We start from the raw sequence: 13236 nt of genomic DNA on the forward strand, positions 1-13236 counted from the left end.
TAGGTCCATGTTTTGATTAGGAATATGCTGCCTTGGACTTCGAAGGCTATTTTCAGTTAAAGGTTCAGTTTGACACAATGGACCTATACAATACACGTGGATCCCAGGTCTTGGATATGCACTTATATAAGGAAATCCCATCTACAAAGAGAGGAGGTGAACGGCAGTTATTTAACAAGATGTCCCAGTCAGCAGAGTGGGGATTAAAATGCACAAGTGCTTATCTGGCATGAAGGCTTTGACTTTAAAGGCAAAGATTCTCACAAAAACTGGGTTGGAAAAGGTCATCTTTGTGAAGCTGTTGTTCTAACATGAGCACAAAGTATACTTATTTGTACTTTTTACATAGATGGTGTTATACTCGTACTGATTTTATTATATTTTCTTATCTCTCCCTTTTTGGGGAAATTATATTATAATGCCTTGGCTGCTAGTGACGAGACGAGACATACTCTAGTTTTTCGAGAAATTCAAATTTGATTTAGTTAGTGTTAGAACAACCCTATAAAATACATTTCCATACACAAGCTCTAGTTTTACCCGAGTATTTTAAATTTAATGAGCTTGACCTCTCATGTCCGCTTATTCGCTCCACTGTACATGGCACATGCGGGTATAAAGACTTAGCTTTCTGAGCCTTTTTCAGTACTTTCTCTGTGCCATCAGCTTGACAGTCAAATTAACTGCTTCTTTACAACATGACAGTGACCTCAAGCATGCCGAATTGAGGACTAAAATTTTAGAAAAGTCCTGACCTTGCGTATATTGAAAATGTACCCGCTCTATTGGGACTATGATAGACAAATAAAAATATTTATCTTAGTTTTAATGTCCATACACTATTATAACCATGTTTTAATGCAAATAAAACATATACTTGTGTGATGCATTCATCAAAGTAGACTTGGTTGCTTGCTTGGGTCCAAAAATATAACATTTTCAAATCACATGGATTCCAAATAGTCTTACCGCAGTTGCTTTAAGACCCGGAACCGATTTTAAACTCCCAAATGCTTTTGTACCGCTTAACACTTTCCACTGACACATAGGGAGAGTTCAAGCAGAAAGGATTTTCCCCATTCCAGCATTCTACCTGTTGTAAATGATAGATCCAGAGAGAGGCAAGAAAACGGAATAATAATCTCTTTGACGAAAGACATGACAAGTGACTAGACATAGAAAAGAAACCACAGAAAATTGGATTTTCAAGAGGGCCTTGTCTTGGAAGAAATGACCATTCAGATAGCATTAGAGAGGCAGACTGACTTTCATTAGGCAAGTCATTTGGCACCACTGAACCATGAAGATGGTTAAGTGATATTATGTTAACCTCCTGTTTTACATCGGGAATAGAAATTAAATGCAATTAGGTGACAATTGTACTTCCTCCACCATTTTCTACATATATGCAGATGGACTCAAGTCATTTGCTGACTTTCTCTGCCATTGTTCTCATTTAAACTCCCATTTTTTACCAATAATTGACAAAGACCACAGACAGTACGGCTAGTTGGGGGAAAAAAATGAATTTCAAATGTGGACCCATCAAAAAGGACACAGTGTGTCTTCGTCCAAGGGCGGGCTCTAACAGGCACAGTCTGATAAATTTCTCTTTGCTGGTGGACATTGTGGCTTTTCGTGAACTTAATATTTTTTATTTAGAAGCATTCATAACTAGCAATACCACTTTTGCCCTCTGTCCTGTCCGTTTCTCCTCTTACTTTACTTTGAATGTGACCTCGCTGTCCTTCAAAAAGCCAGTGCCATGAAGAATTATAATTTTCAGAGCTTCTAGCAGTTTTCTACCCCTGAATTTCTGTCCCACTGATGACGGTGATGATGAGAGCAGTCTGGAGAGGCAGATGGGCTGTCAGCCTCTCTTGTACCTACTGCTAGTCTGACTACCAGCCATCTCCCCTAAAAGCATGATACCTGTGAATACTCTGAAGGGCCAGGCCAGACGTTGCAAGCCCATAACACCTTGCTGTAAAGGTCAGGATTGTGTGGACTTGATGGATTCACAGCGTGAACTGAGTTAGAGAAGAGTGTTACAGCAGCCGAACACATACCACCTGATGATTGAATTCACCCTCAATTCTCTGACTAATTATTTGTAATTATTCAACACAACAGGAGGTATCTGAGTAATAAATGGGTGCATTGACAGCAAAATGGGGGTGATGCCCAAAAAGTGCTATCAAAGGTTAGACACTGCAAGGAGCTTATTAAAAATTGACAAACTAATCTCAACCAGGTATACCGGGAGAATACAAAATTATCTAAATATACATATGTATGTGCCATCATGGGTTGTGATGTCCTCCCACATCGTCAGATCTGACATGTTTGTTTGAAGCCAAGTCTTGCAATGACACTCAATATAGAATTACAAGAGTAGAACTGTATTCTGTAACTAATTGGGGTGTTCAAAACAACATACAACTCAGCATGAAATAGCAGAAATGCATCATATAATAATAAAATCAGGTAAAAATAGGTCTTGGATTCCAGTGGCGTTGTGTCAATTAGTGGGAAATGTTAGGAATATAAATTAGGTGAAACATATATCAACTCCAGAACTCTTTGGTTTTCTGATGAGCAACATTAGCTCCCATTGACAGCGTTCGATGTTGAAAGGACAATAGGTCTAAAACAATAAATGTCTTTTTTTTATTCGAGTCCAAGTAGTGTAGACCTAATCAGTGGGTTAGTTGTAACTGTGTTTAAAAGGTTTTGATCAATTATTTTCTCTGTTAGAGTGAAATTAATTTAAAATGTCTACTGCATACCGATCGGCTTTATTATTCAGTGTCTTATCTTGGTGACATCACTTTTATTTACAATTTTAAAGATCATAGAAAGCAGATAGTTTATTAGCATCATAACTCTGGATTTTAAAAGTCACCCTTCTCAGGGCGACAATCAAGTTCATCTGGATTAACCGTTAAGGGATTGGAATATAAAGCATCACATTATTTATGTTCGCCGGTGTTCACTGTTCACAATTAAGCTGTGGGTAAATGTCAACAACAGCGGAGCACACATCAGAATTTGAGTCATGCAGCTGGGCTATGTCTACATGTGCATCCTTAATCTTTCTAGTTCTCCAAAAGACATTTATATTATATATCTGGACAACCATGGCTAAGTGAGATAACTGCTCAGTACGTAACAGATGTAAATTGCACTTATCAAACAAGTAGCAGAACCCACCCATGCAATCAGTGCTCCACTTAGTCATTTCTTCACTGAGCAGATGTGTTTTTATATCAAAAGCAAAAATCTAAACTAGAAGTAACCCAAGGGCGAGGCCAACTCTTTGATCTCTTAGCTTAATAAAGTTCATGCTCTTTCACTAGTCCACCATGTTCGTGTTAGGAATAATGCCCCGAGAGAGTGCTAAGTAATAGCACTGCAATATGTTGACTCTTTTAAGCAAATCCGGATCAGGGTAAACAACTTTGTATTGTGTTGAGACTCCCAAAGGACAGCCGAGACAGGCTACTTTTCAGCATGCAATATTTAAACAGATATGCTGGAAAACATGCTGTTTTCTAATCATGGTTTATTCCTTCATTGATATACAGTTTTTGGATGATGTATAAGTAGACCCGCTGTGTACAGTTGTTATTGCTATCCTCAATTTAACGTTGGTATTTTTTCCCCAGCAGTAGCCTTCCATGGTGATTCATATATTCAGTGGTTATGTTCTTTGTTCTTTTTAAAGTTAGGGGTAATTCATCTTGCCCTCCCTCCTCCCTCACACACACACACACTTCAGAAGTTTTTAAGGGGTTAGGATTATGACTAAGTTTCCCGGATAAATCAGTCAGCAATCATACCTTGCATAACAATTATTAACTTACTAACAATAATTTACTTGTATGTTTAACTGTATGTAGCTGAATTAGAGAAAAAAAGATGATCTGAATAAAAATAAACTATTATGATTTAGTTATGTATTAGTTTTACTTGTGAAGCAATAATGTATAGTATTACTCTAGTTAGCTTTGATACCATTTGTGGGTGGTAGTACAGCTTGTGGCCAAAAAGAGGACTTCAACTGCATGATGAAAGCACACCCAGGCGGCAAATCCCAAAGGTCGTCCCCGACATAAGATATTAGCACCTGAATAAATCTTCTGATGTTGCATTATCATTGCTACCTTGATCAATCTAGCAAGATCAATACATCAGTCTTCAGGCATGATATCAGGGGGACAGTAGAGTTGACACCTGATCATTAGCATTAGGTGAATGATTGGCTGACAAAAGCCTCGCTGAGGGCAATTGTACTCCGAGCAGTTGGGAGGTAAAGAGCATAAATATTGCAAAATGACCAATCAATAATTGGAATTCTTGTCATTTCAAATAGCTGTTTGGTGACTTGCACATTTGCTCCCTGAAAACTGATTGGCCGTGAAATTCACAAATTCACATTATCCCATCAACTTATTGACTCCCTTTGACAGGCTTAGACGTCCAATGTGTTCAGTCTGGGGAAGGTCATGCATGGAGAAACTGCAGGCGGGATGTTTTGCTCTAAATCAAGGGTTTTCATGACGTCAATCGCAATAGTATATAAGTCGATCGTCAAGCGTTGCCAAATATAAATGGAATGTGACAACAGCTCATTAAGTTTTACATTGATCTTGGACACTTCAAATGTGCCGCATTTATGTTTAAATTCAGCATCCTTGGTGGCGCAGGCAGCTCGGGAGCAGCGTGTTTGCCACCTCTGCCCTAGAGGAACTGAAATAGCTCACTAATGTAGTTGTACACACATCTAGCATCAGTGCAGGCAGCATGGCTTCCGTTCCCACTCAATGACGGTCGTGCTGTACCCTGTTCTGCTCGCCAAACAATTGCAGTATCCATCCATCCAATCAGCCCATTTTCTACACCATTTATCCTCTTCAATGTCGTGAGAGAACCTGGGTCTAGGTTTAATGGTCAGGAGCAGGGCACATTAATAAATAGCAATTCACATTTTCACTTGCATCGTTTTTGTATTTTTTGCCAAAATAAAATCAATATAAAGTTATCATATTCCTACAATTAAAATGTAGCATTTTAACCAAGACTCCCAGTCAAAATAGTTTGTACATTTTGTGCCATTAATGGCAGGCACATAGTTAAATATTCATATGGGTTGACCAACATAATAGTCCTGTGAAGGAAACAACCCTACTAACTAATTGCAGAGTATATTTGTGAGCTCTGGCTGCTAAATGGCGAATTGACAAACTGCAAGGATGCCAACCTATTAAAAAATACATGTGCACCTTTTCCGAGCCGCCCTATTTTCGCAGATCTTAATGTAGTGTGTTATCACCTCATTTTTTTCCCCCTCATTCCTATATGCAATAACATTTTCATTTGCATTGTATACAGTACATTGTCCCCAAATGACCATGATAGACGCTATTAATTTGGTCATTTAGTAGTCATTATGCAAATGACCCCTGTTTATGTCAGCCTAAACGATGTAAACGTTGACCCCCCCCCCCCCCCGTTGGCATTCTAAAGGTGTAATTTTTGAATAATTTCCTTGAAAGTTAATTTACCCATTTTATCCCATTTTATTTTGGTAGACACATGGCAGACAAAAATAAAATGTAATCACATAACCCCAAAAAATAAAAAAAACTAATCAACGGCAGGCTATCATGCCCCGTGAAATGTTTCCCGCTCATCAGTAAGAAAATTAATTTGTGATGCATTATACATTTTATTCCACACACACACAAACACATTGGCGTTATTCTTCAAACTCACCTCAGCTCACCTAAGCACAAAATTTCAGTGGAACCAATGGCGAGTAGAGATTTAGCTCTAGTGACAGAAGAGCAGTGAAGCAAGCTCACGGTGAAGAGGTTTTGACAACCACACCATGCCAAAGGCGCTTCCTTCAATTGAATGAAGAGCTGTCAAAGACTGTGACCTTCAACACTGTTTCGGGATAAGGTGTCTTCCTGTCCCGTTTCTAAATCATGTTACAAGAACCTTGCACATGCCTTACATAGCAGCCATTCACGTTACGCTGTAGATTACATTTACATTGGTGCCAAAGGCAGCACTTTAAAGCAAGGATAACAGGATGCATCAATTCTGGCAATTTTTCATGCTTTTGCCTCATCGCTTGGTGATTGATTTCAGGCTGGTACTTGACCAGCAGATAACCCAATGCTGGGTAAAAATGAATAATATTAGCTACAATGTGTTGCATAAGAGGAGTGCTTCTACTATTTTAGCACTCTGCCATAACAATGACAAAAGTTTCAACGCTTACATTATAGGACAGGCTTTATTTTTTAAAGAAGGAACTCATAGAACTTGTTTAGTCACCTTCCATAGTCAAAATCGATGGTATGTCAAACGCCCTCAAACAAGTACTCAATAGTTGGTCTTCCTCTTTTAAAATAATTGGACATCTGTCTTTCTCAAGGCAATGAGTTCATTGTAGGGCAGAAGGGGACGGACAACCTTTCACGCTCGAAGCTCGAACCTAAGGGCAATTTAAAGTGTCCAACCAGCCTACCCAAGCATCTTTTTTGGGATGTGGGAGGAAACTGGAGTAACCAGAAAAAACGGATCATAGCCAGAATTCAAATTAGATTGGAATTCTCTCTCGCAGTCAATGACACTGAATGAGTTAACGATACAGGTCAAACCTGTATTTTGACATTTCTACCACAGCTGTAACCCGTAACATGTTAATACTCCGAAAACGGCTTGATTTTACACATAAAATATATATGTTAGGACCAATTGCCCAGAAGGGATTTATGATGCAGGCTGTTCTCCAGCTGGCACAGGAGCAAAGTCTGTTGTTCTGAATGCTGCGGGGCAGGTGAGCTTATGTCAGAGTTGGGAATGGGTTGGGCCAATGATGCGAGTGGCATGTTGTCTGTGCAGCTGATGGGGATGGGAAAGGGGGCGGAATTATCTCCAAGGCTAAAAGCTCACAGGAGGTGAGTTAAATTTAAAATAAAGTCAATATTGCTGTCCCATTTTTGGCAGTATAGCAGCAAAAATATATTAAATGGGAATATGGACAATGGTTGATCATGATATTCTCAGCCATTCACTATGCTTATTTTATAGTATGTGAATATGAACATGCATTCATTCAGATATCACGCTACACTGCGCTCCTCTCATCCACGCTTCAGCACATTTGCGTTGCTATTCTAATACAACATTACATTACTCCAATCTTCCCAGCTTTTATAATTGTTTTGAGTCATCTAGCTGTTGATTCAGGTTATGGTTAGCAGGGACTGTGTGTATATAAAGAGTGTGGCAATGTCCAAAGGTTCTGCATGTTTCCGTTTGTGGTTCAGCGTTTACTGAATTGTTGCTAAGACAAAGACAAACTATTTAAATTAGTTGTGAATACAAAACCTTTCACGCTTGCACCTGAAACAATAACAGTGTTTTTTGGGACACTTTGCGTCTATGCAGGCATTGAGAAATCTTTCTCAAGCAGAACGATTTATCACAGAAAAGTAATGGGAAACTAAATCCACAAAGTTCAACTTGAAAATAAAGGTTTAGTTTGGCCTATAAATAATCCTTTATTTATGGTTAGACTGTTTTTCTAGAAATTCTGTAGCCTTACATCTTAATAAGATATGTCATTTAATGTGCAAAACTAAATCAATGATGAAGGTTATTTCTGGATATCAATACTTGTTATACTGACTGGAAAATGGGCCAAAATTAATAGGAATGTACCTAGACAACAGGAAATGATACAAATTGTAAATTATATTGTACTGGTATTTACTCATGGGAGAGAGAGGGAGCATCTCCATGTAATTTCACCAGTAATTGGATCTTTTAGTTATAATAATTTTACCCTGGTTCACAGCTTCGGATATGTTCTCAGTTATTTGCAACAGTGCTGAACCTGGTAATAAAAATGGTGACAAAAGCAAAGTTAATATTACAATAATATTGCATTCTAGCAAATGCTCAATCTGTATGAAGGTAGGACTATTTGCCTCCGTTTTACTTTTCCGCAATGACCTTCACTTTAAAATCCGATTCATGTTTTTTTGCTAAGTTGATTATTGGATGCCCTTTGACAGAAGCCAACTTTTTTAAAATTCAGCATTAGATCAATAAAAGGGGGCCCCCTGACGTTTTGACTTTGCACAGATGAAAAAAACATGGAATCAACAGCATTAAACAAAAAGAAAGAAATGACTGCATTCTAATTAGATACACCCAAATCAAGGCATGATTGATTTAGGACTTCAGACTATTATTAATAAAGCTGTGACATGGCCTCATATGTACATTAATACATATGACAGTTTTAGTCTCACTGCAGTATCACTTTGGGCGAATACATTTGAAAAGAAAAGGAAAAACTCCTCTGTCAGTCTTCAGGCAATGTGAGGTGAAGATGCCATTTATGGCATGTCCTGTAGTGATGTGTTGAGCAGATTTTATGATCCTCTGCAGGGACTGTTTGTCTGCTGCTGAGCTCCTATCAAACCATGCCAGGATGCCATGAATGAGGACGCTCTCAATGGAGCAGAAGTAGAATGACCCCAGGAGCAAATGGGTTGGATTTATCTTTCTTCATTCTCAGGAGGTACAGATTCTGCTAGGCCTTTTTTTTCTTTAACCAGTGGGGTGGTTTTTAAGCCCATTTTAAGGCCCTTGTAAATTGTAATGGAACACAATGGCTTGCCTTTCCCATTTGTTGACAATGGTACATTTAATAATTATATGGAAACTATGATTTTGACATTATGAAAAAGTCTGAAACAAATTTCTTCTCGCAAAATTTCATTGAAAGAAGATGGACCCCCAAAATCTGTTGCTTGTGGGTGAAGTACTTGTGCAGTAGACATCCAATTAATTTGAATTAGGAGGCAAACAGTGTATGAACATTCCCAACCCTCTTAGTTCAAGCCCATTAGATGCCTAAACACAGTTTTTGCGATATTTTGTTTGATTAGATTTTTATTTGCCAGATTGTAATTGCAAAATGTTGGTTTTGCAAATGACAGGGGCTAACACCTGGCACACCTGCAATGCCATCAGAGCCCAAGTACCTTCTGCATTCCATTTTCTGCCATCTTCTGTGCAGGGTATTCTTTTATAGTTCTGCTGTCTGCAACAAACGTCAAAAACATTCTAATATTTCACCATTCAGGCTCTGATGGCTATTTTTGTTTTGGAATAGGAGCCCACAGATTACTGCACAACAGTGTTTCCCTACTGGAACGATCATTTCCAGTTCAATCACACTTTAAAACCCACCTATCCCAGAAAAATCAGCCCAAATGAAAACTGCCAAGATTAAATTTTGTCAAAAGTAGCTAAAATGCCCTGTTATTTCTTTCCTAACCAAAGCCTTCGAATGTTTCCCAATTGGGCCAGCCAAATGTGGCAACATTGTTACACTAGTATGCCCACACATTTCATAAATGACTCTGATTTGGAGGTCGCCATCTTGAACTTTCTTGTAATTCCCTAGGTGATCAACTTTCCAGTTTCTCTTCTTCAATGACGCCTCATGTACAATGAGCCGTGCCATCACTTCTTGAGTGCCATGGGCACACTGGGCAGATGGCGCCTCTTAATTGAAACCCAGCAGTTGAGTGGCAAAAGAACGCACGTGGCCAGAATGGTCATTTGTCATTAGTGTCTTTTAACATTGCATTACACCATCACAAGATGCAATATATTTGGCCAACTTCATCCTTCATTGGACATGCCTAAATGTCCCAAATTGAATACGTTATCATTGACTGATAGCAATGGGATTCATTGTACTCATTGAAGTATTATCAGTGAGGGGGGTCTGTAGTTGGCAAAAAATGTGACTTTGATGCATATAGCAGCTTGCTGACTTGAAGAGACACGATGCTGGGGGCCATCTAAAATCATCGAACCTTGCTCTTTGCGCTCATGTGCAAGGCATGGCGAATCCTCAGTCCACTTCACAGGCTTGGGTAGCTTTTTCTTTCCTTTGGGCTGTGTTCTTACATATCCAGAGAATGAATACACATGAGGTTCTACAGGAGTTGGAACAGCTCTATAATGAAAGGTCTCATTAGGAAGTGGATGCTTGGACTTTCATCTGCCATTAGAGCACGCTAACCAAATTCATGCTTCCAAAAGCTGAACTAAGCCACTGAAGCCACACCGTGTCCAATCTCAGCAAGCAGATATGTTACCTCCCAAGTCATTTCAGCACTTTTGTGGAGATGAAAGCGTTGGTTCTACAGTTAAAATAAAGTGGTGTATGGTTGTCCGCAAATTCCCTTCTGCGCTTTGTGGATTCAGGAAAGTTTAGCATCACGCATGTATTTGTGCGTCCACATTCAATGCTTTCTTTTGATCCTTCTGTGTCAACACCTGCGGTCATTTCACCCTCCCGCAGCGTGATCATTTGCTGTAAACACAATTTTAGACCTACCCTTTGCATTTCTAATGAGTCGACTGGACCATAATTTCACTCACGGGGAGCCTTTTGAAAATGTGCTTGTTAAAAAAGCGGGCTGCCTGAAGACTGAATAAAGACACGAGTTGTTTCATTCATAGAGTACCAACAACCTTGCCAAATCTGAGCCTTTTTTTTCTTCTTTGCAATTTAAAGTCAAAGGTTTGTATAATAAAAAAAAACTGTCATTGCTGGTAATTGCAAAGTGGAAACTTGTTTAATTTCAGATTAAAGCCTCATTGTGGAGTCAAAAGCTTGTTTGGTTGAACAAATGATTCTGTAAGAGTGCCTTAAAATGGAAAAGTGAGCAGTCATTTTTTTATAATGTCTTCTTTTGGTTAGGTGTTTGTGCTTAGATGGATTTAAAATTATATTTTATGTCTGTTGCGATGCATTGCTCATCTTTTGGAAACCTTTCCATCATGAGTGGGATATCTATATTAACCTTTAACTGTGTGGTTTCATTTAAAGTACAGCACACGACATTAGAGCAGTAAGTTGACACTTACATTTTTTTTGGGGTTGTTTGCTTCATGGGTTAGATCGTATTTAAATTCCTTGGCTGCCCTCGACAATGCATTTAGACTTTATTCAATAGTATCTGGTCGATTTAAATTACTGAGCTGTGACCTGTGTTTACTTGAGATATGAAAAAGAAAAAAAAAAGAAAGAAACAAATATCAACCGGTGCGCTGGAGTCAACACAAATGCATTCTTTTAAACATGGGGTGCAGAAAACAACAAGAAATACAATATTTAGTGGCTTTTATGCAAATTTGACATTTCCCTTGGCTGTACATAGCCCCGGCTTTCTGTTGACCATTGATACCTGAGCACGTTAGTGCTGAGGCAGCAGCGTCCTCTGTTGCATTACGGTGTCATTATATTTGTTTTCAGCACATTAATACCTGTCAAATAGAAGCCACACACGGGCAGGTCCAGAAAGTTGAGCTGATTGTGTACCCAATGTATTGAAGGCGTGTGCCAAATACATCAGGGTGAAGGCCTATCTTGCGGCTGCACCTTTACCACTGAATTGTAATGAGTCGAAAGCAATTTTTTTTCCTTCCAGCTCTCCGCCATCAAAAAATGAGGCACGTGGGCAAACATTCCGAAAATACAAATATGCCAGTCCATGCATTAATATAGTGATTCAAAAAAGGGGGAGAAAAATATAAACTTTTATGACATATTATGACAAAGCCAAATAGACGGATCTATAAAACTAGTTGACAATTTTTTATTTTATATGTACTTTGGCTTATTTTAATAGCCAACATTTTAAAAGCTTATATACTATCTTGTACATCTGCACTCCAATTGTATTTATTTTGTATTGCATCTGGTCCATAAATTAGCTTTTCACATGTAGTACAACTATTTATTTGTTTACTAATTAAATCATATTTTTTTTGTTAGGAAACAACCATTTTTGTTTATTTTGTGCCTGGCTTCAATTGATATTTGCTGAAATGTAACAAAAACATGGTTGTCCAACTCTAAAATGCTCATAAATGTTATGTCATTTTAGTTTAACTCATTCACTGCCATTAATGGGGATTGTCTTTCAATCTAATTCGACTTTGGGGCTGGCAGTGACCAAATTCTATCAAAAAAGAGCTGCACTGAGGCAATTAAACACACCCATTCAATAGATGAATCTTTTTGTACAAGATAATCAGCTACTTCTCATTGGACCCTCTAATCCATCCACCTCTTCCACTTCTATTTTCTCCTTTATTTAATTCCATCATAAGTGGCCCAAAATGAGCAGTTCTTAACCTCCAATGCTTTTACTTTTGTTCAACCCTGATATTTTTGTGTCAGAAAGAGAATCTTATTCATCCATAGAATTCCTCAACGGCTTTACCATTCATTCTCAAAATACATTGGAAAGATCCATTGTATGGTAGAAAACCTAATGCCATAATGTATTTCTTAAAAAAATAAAAAAAGAACTTGAAGGTCAGTACCATTTTATGTGTTCAGGGCTCACTTTTTTTGGGCCTCAACAACAAAAGACCCTGTGTTTGAGTTAGATTGTGTCAGACACATGTAGAATGCCATCCACTCCTTGAGTCCTTCAGGTTTTTATGTGCCAGATGCGTCTGTATGCTTTTATTTTCACTTGATATTCAGCCATGGCATGTATCCTGAGCCGTGCTTCCCTCTGTGTGACTGTAAATAAGCCCAGCATCTTCTGGGGATTGCCACATAAAACACTGTGTGGCAGTGAGACCTCCCGTGCCCGTTGCCAGAGGCAAAGCTAAAACATGCTGACCACTATAGTCACATGGCATTTTTATCAGACATCAACATATATCACAATAAAAATATTAATATAGATAAACATACATAAATATGAATAGATTAACAAATTGGTAAAGCCATTTTGAATGGGAACAGGTCCAATGATGGTAAATAAATTGATGTATTAGCAGTTTGAATTTATCAGAACGCATCTGGTTGCATTTAGTGCACAATATAAAATATGCACTCACGGACCCATTGTAAAAAAAAAAATATATAAAAATATTTACTTGCTCGTTTTAATTTCACACTTGATGGGTATGCGAGCACTTCAGAGAGCCAACTATTTGTATATTTGCATGTAAGCCATTAAAAAGTCAATTTTCCATAATGCATCCTTTAGAAAGACATAACACTGTTGCTATAACAAGATGAATCTATTCAGGCGATCAATTGATTTTCGTCACCTTTTGCTTTTCAAACCTAACATGTTTTCCCATAGGACAACTCCTCCCTTT

The 13236-nt window shown here is 38.3% G+C and overlaps 1 protein-coding gene across 2 annotated transcripts in view; it reads left to right on the forward strand.

The window, feature by feature from the left end:
• asic4a (acid-sensing (proton-gated) ion channel family member 4a) overlaps window positions 1–13236 on the forward strand; it is a 101633-nt gene that overhangs the window by 30670 nt on the left and 57727 nt on the right. Inside the window, exon 5 of one of the 2 annotated variants that reach the window (XM_077728631.1) lies at window positions 8476–8608. The exons of the other annotated variant lie outside the window; for it this stretch is intronic. The gene's annotated coding sequence lies outside the window, so the exon portion shown is untranslated. The remainder of the gene's footprint in view (window positions 1–8475; window positions 8609–13236) is intronic. 2 annotated transcript variants of the gene reach the window in all.

Source organism: Stigmatopora nigra, chromosome 11 (genome assembly GCF_051989575.1).
Source record: "Stigmatopora nigra isolate UIUO_SnigA chromosome 11, RoL_Snig_1.1, whole genome shotgun sequence".
Classification (NCBI taxonomy): domain Eukaryota; kingdom Metazoa; phylum Chordata; class Actinopteri; order Syngnathiformes; family Syngnathidae; genus Stigmatopora; species Stigmatopora nigra.